Below are 6482 nucleotides of genomic sequence, written 5' to 3'. Positions count from 1 at the left end.
AAAATAACAAGCCTCAATCACAACTTTTGTTTTATAAATTACAAGATTTGAATAAGAAATCATAACTTATCAAGTGTAATTTCTATTATTGAAAAATAAGCCATAATCACAATTTTTGCTTAAGGAATAATAATTTTTGTTCTATGACAAAAGTTAAAAAAGAAATTATAATTTATCAAGTATAATTTCTATTACTAAAAAATAAGTTCTTAAAATAAAATTCACAACTTTTATTTACAAAATCACAACTTTTCTTCAAAAAAATCACAAGAATTAAATAAGAAATCACAAATTATCAATAAAGGTAAAATTATATTTTTAATTTAAAATTCATTAACAAAGAGGTCTGTAGGGACTTCAATAAAATTATGTCATTTTTAAGAGACCAGATTATTATTTATATAATTTGAAGATACTTTATTATCATTTACCCTTTTTAAATAGACATAAATTTAAAAAATCTTTTCATTTTTATACTATTTTAATCATTTAACTATATTCACTTGGTTTTATTGGGGCAATAAAATTAATAAAAAATAAAGTTGAAAAGAAGAGGTGATAAGCTATACTCCCTCAGTATTTTGTATAAGAGAAAACTACTTCTATTTCATTTTTTGTAAGTAAGAATATAAATTTTAAGAAGCATTTATTATATTTTTTTGTAAATTGATCCTCATAAATATATAGTGTCATTAAATAAGAGAAAAATATTAATTCCAAGTACATTTTAGAACAAACTTTTTTAAGCTGGATAAGCAATTAAAATTTGCTTATATTTGAAAATGGAACTAATATATATATATATAGAGAGAGAGAGAGAGGGGCACGCACTTCTTGAATGAGGATAATTTTAAAATACTCCAAATTTTGATTTTATTTTTAGTACTTACAGTTAAATAATAAAATTATTTAAAGGATAAAAGGTTTAAGGACATTTTTGCTCTTAAGCAACTTTTAGAAAAACATTAGATATCCTAAACTTTTAGGGAGCAATATTATCCTTAAAGCAGGGGTGCACAAAAATCAGGTAAGACCGTGTTAGTTATCAACTAGGTGCTCAGTCTTTATGTACCAAGACCAAGACCGAGCCAGCCTAGTGTAAAAAGATCAGATTTTGCTCTTATATTGAAAAAATTGAATGAAAAATAAATTTTATATGTTAAACTATTTCCATCTAAAATAGGGAGAATTTCAACTAAGAACCAAGGACGAGAAATATTTACCTATGGGTTCCAAAAAAAAAAAATTTGCTGCAAGATATTTAGACTAAACTAAAATAAAATATATGGCTAAAAAGACTAAAATGACTGACAACTGATGGTAAATTAACAAGTAAAGTTAGGGAATTAATAGCTAATAATTCTGCATTTAAGACAAAATGATTGAACTAGTATGATTATTGATAAGTCATGTAATTTACAATTGATATTAGTAAATAAACAACTAAAAATTAGAAAATTAACAATTGATATTAGTATCATTAATGACAAGTGAAGTTAAGCAATTTATGACTGATGTTGGTAATTAACAAGTAAAGTAAAAAAAATTAACAACTAATGATGGTACTTTTTAGTTAAATTAAGTGAACAAATCTTGTAAAAAATTCACAAGTCAAGTTAAATGGTTAACAAGTCATGTTAACAAATTAATAAGTAAAGTTATGAAATTAACAAATAATGTTGTTAAAATTATGGAGTCATAGAATTAACTAGTTAACTATTTAATAAGTACTATTAAAAAATTAATAAGTACAAGTAAGCAATTAACAAGTAAAGTTAGGTAGAAACTAATTACTTGTTAATTTTGCATAAGGTAATTTTAGTTTTTTCAACAATACTATTGCAAGAAGGACTTTTAACAATAATTATTTTGAATTTTTTACATTAGTTATTAAGGGGAAGTGGAAGTTAATTAACTGATTTGAAAAAAGACTTTTCAAGTTGGTTATATAAAGAACCAATGTGGAAAGTCTTACCAGATAAATTGAATTTTTTTTAAGAAAATAAATTTTTAAAAATGGTTATTTGAAAAACTATTGTAAAAGGTTTTCGACAATAATTTTTTAAATAACCGTTGTTAAAAATGCTTTTTTTTAATTTTGTTTATTTTTCTTTACATTTAGAATTTAAAACCTATAACTTGTATAAATTATATGACAAGTGTAAATAGCCAGCCAGCAAAATCACAATGATTATACAACAAGTTATAACTACACTTAATATATATTTATAACTACACTATATATGTGTTCAACTATTAAAAGCCTATAAAATTTTATTCAACCTCTCCACTATGAAAAGTATTGTTGAAGAGGTTGTTGAAATTAAGAGGAAGAAAGAGGAAGAAAAAGTTACAAAAAAGCATCAACCAATAATGGAGGAGGAAGAAGGAACAAGAAAGAAGCAAGAAGAGATAGAAGAAGGGCCACGATAGACAGCGAATGGCGGCGGCAAGAGGCGGCGGCAGACGAAGGATGGTGGAATCCTAAGAGGCTTTCAAGTTTTGTAATGACACTTAGAGATGTCATAGAGAAGAAGGAGCGAAATTGATTTTAGATCCAAAAACTGAAAATAGGAGAAGCTGTGAGCACAACAACTTTTTTAAAGGGATTTAACATTAGTTATTTACATAACCACGTCAAATCTCATTTCCATGTCTGTTACTTTACGAACCAATGTGGAAACTGTTGATATTTTTATTTTAAAAAATATCATCTTTCCATGTCGGTTGTTACTACAACCAACACGAAAAAGTATAATGTTTTAATTATTCAAAAGAGCATGACTTACCACACCATTCATCAAAACCCACGTGGTAAAGCTTAATTATTTTTTAACTTTTAAAATGAATTAATGCTCACCCTCCCTCTTCTCAAAGTTTACCCCCGAGTGTCCTTAGTGGCGTGGAGAGTGGAACCATCTCAAGCCCAATTTACTTAGGATAGGATATGTTGGTAATATAGCTATCCCAAAGCCTTCCCAATGATCGAAATTTCAAGAGGTATGATGATGGACCCCATGACATGGATGATATGGCATTAATGACAACGAAGCTTGAAAATGGTAATCATAAGCATGGTGACATAAAAGGAGCCCAAGACAAGGAGCAAAGAGCCCGATACTTCCAATCCAATGTGTCTAAGGACCCTTTACAACATATTGAAGGTTCAATGACAAGAGCCCAAACTAAAGCCATGAAACAAGCCTTATTTAGTTTTGTGCAAGAAGTTTAAGAACTTGGAGAGCATTGGGGTACTCCTCTCAAACCCAAAGGAGAGCACCCTTACATGTATAATGTGCTTATGATCCAAATTCATAAAGAGTCAAGCCCAAGAGATGTAAACCTTAGCCTAATGCAAGGAAGACTACAAGTTGAACCTCTTGCAAATAAGGAGGCATGAAACCCTAGTGAAGAAGTCAAGGGTGATGTGATTTTAAATCCTTTATGATCCCTTAATTGTCTCCTAAATTGTTTATTATTTTGATGGTCCTTTGATTTGACTCTCTTTCTTAAGGAGTAAGATTAGTCTTAGTTTCCAATTTTGAGTCTAGTCAAAGTTAGGATTAATTATATTATTAATTTTTAAGTTTTGTAATCCTATAATTTTAGGATCACATCTTCCAAATTATGTGGCTGAATATTTTCTCATTATTTTATATTATTTCTCCTTTTAGTATTAGGAAATCAGGGTTTTAATTTTAAGAAATAATCTTCTCCATGAGCTTATATAAATTAGGCATGCTCCCTCTTATGAATAGGAGAGAAGTTGAATGAAATTATTTATTTTAGAGTTTATAACTCTTGTGAGCCTTAATGTTTTGTGATGGCATCTCATGTGAGAAGCAGATATGATCAAGAGCATGATCAACTCTTGTAATGTCTTCGAAGGTTGAGATTCCTAGAGGCAAGTGCTTTAGAGGATCTTATCCTTAATCATTATCATACTGTTTATTTTCTTTCTTTCTTTATTATCATCATAAATTTCATCTCTTTCTTTTTGTTCTTGTGTTTTTGTTGTGTTTTGGGGTTCTATCCTTAAACTAGCACGATTTTGCTTCCACGTCCCCTACACATGGTGTATTGTGCACTCGTCTAGGTTCAATCCCACAACCTTTTTTACAAAATGAAGAAGTAGGCAATATTGGTACCAATTAACTTACCATGTTAGTTGTTAATATAACCAACATGGTATGTGTATTTCATGTCGATTAATTATAACCGATGTGAAATGTTTTCCATTTAATTACTTATGTGCAACCGCCTTTTTTTAATAACAGATTTTGTGATATAATGTTTTTTGTTTGTAGTAATGCAGCCACCTATTTTATTTCAATTTAGTCTAGATATCTTGCACAGAATTTTTAGATTTTTTTGGGACCTAATGGTAAAATTTCTCTTTCCTAGTCCTTTGATGAAATTCTCCCTCTAAAATATTCCCTTGAAAAATAATATTATGATTAAAAGAAATATTTTAAAATTTTTAAAAACTCAATAATATACATTGTTTTTATATAATATTAAGTTAGGAAATTAAATTAAAATTTTAAATAAAAGTAATATATTGACTTCTTAAAAGTATTCATAATAACAACAAAGTAATTTATTAAGTATGATTCATAAAAAAATTCTCATAATTAAAATCACGTAATACTAATAAAGATTTTATAATAACATATAATATATAATATACAGGGTTGGGCAAAACCAGGTTCGGACTGAACTTGAAGTTCAGCCCAATCACCAAGATCAACTTGGGAGACCAAGTAAGACCAGGCTTATTGGTTGTTGGTTGCACGTCCCTACCTTAAATTATTTAAAACATAGCAATTTTATTCTGACCTTAAGTTTCAACCAACATCCATTTCGTGAACTTGGTGGGACCTACAAGTCGAGGCATTTGGCAATTGGAAAGAGTTATTATTATTGAATATTGCTAACATGGTGAGTACACAGACTCTCTTGAGCTCACAAGTTATAATGGAATGGTTGATTTGTTTTTTTTTTCCCCCTTTTTTTCCTTTTTAACCTTGCCCTTGTGAAGGAGGCTGAGGACCAAGAGAGAATCCATGTCCATGTGTGTGCCTTCATCTTTTTTCTTGAACTCTCTCTCTCTCTTCCTTACTCTCTCTCTAGCAACATTTTTTTCTTACAAACCATTCAAAGTGATGGCAATGCTTTTAGAAAACTTAAATTTTTGCCAAAGAAGTAGGGCTGCATATAGGCAAGGTTGGCCCCTGCCTAATGCCCGACCCAAAGGTGGAATGAGCTACATCTACTACCTAGCTTTGTCCCTTAAAAGCTTAAACACTTCAAGCTAGGTAGAACGAGTTGGGCACTTGTAGGCTGCCCTACCCAAGTAATGGCGCCCTAGCCAATATTATTTGCAAAGAAAACTTCACTAAAGCAAACCTAATAGGTATAATTTAAAAAAAAAAATATATTTGATAATTCAATTCCAAATAACATCTATATTCCATGAATCCACGTTATAAAATAGAGAAACCTATTATCATATCACAAACAATAATGACAAGTTTCAATTAAAAATAGAAGTAACAATAAATTAACAAACAGAACAAGAAAGAGTTGGGGGTTTAGCCATGGCATTGAATATAAATATTTATAAATGAAAAAAGCTGCAAATGTAACTTGATAGTTTAAAAAGTAAATCTACATAAAGTAGTTTAGTTGAAAAATAAATTTGAACGAGATGGAATGCTATTGCCAAGGATGTTGATACATCATAAATCAGCATAATAAATACACAAATATCTAACTTAAAATATGAATTGGGAACATATATTATTAGGAAAAAATACAACACAAAACACACGCTTTAAGACTTAAACTAAAAGTATAAATTATATTATATAATACATATAAACTCAAACAAGGCAGCATACCTTGCTCACTACCTAGCCCTGCACCCAAATCATGTTGTGCTCCTTTTCTTCAGGGTGGGCAGGGCAAAAATTTATCAAGTTGGACCGAGTATATTGGACAACCGAGCACCATGAGTAGCCCTACCAAGGAGTGATGGAGTTGGGGGTGGTGAAGAAGCCAATGAAGAAGAACGAAGGAGGAGATGGTGTGTAGTGATCTAAATTCTTTTTTGGAAGTTACATTTTTTATAAATAAAATTATAAATTTTAAGAAATATTTATTACATTTTTTTAAATTGACTTTCATATTTGGATAGTATAATTAAATTAAGAAATAAACATTAATTAAAAGAACATTTTAATTTCAGACATAATCATTAGGATTAACAAACTTTTTTAAACTGTATGAGTTAATTAATTTTTTTATATTTAAAAATAAAATCAGTATATGTATAGACATGTACTTATCCTTTAAATAAAAAACTTACCTAAATAATAAAATCTCTTATTACTCACATTAACTTGAAGCCAATGATTTAAAATTAGACTGGACAATCAGGCAGTCAATTGATCAAGCTAATGGCTTGGTTAATCTAAAAA

The sequence above is a fragment of the Prosopis cineraria genome, unplaced genomic scaffold (assembly GCF_029017545.1).
Source record: "Prosopis cineraria cultivar Desert tree isolate PC_DT_omini unplaced genomic scaffold, ASM2901754v1 PC12, whole genome shotgun sequence".
Classification (NCBI taxonomy): Eukaryota; Viridiplantae; Streptophyta; class Magnoliopsida; order Fabales; family Fabaceae; genus Prosopis; species Prosopis cineraria.
This window is presented reverse-complemented; position numbering follows the sequence as displayed.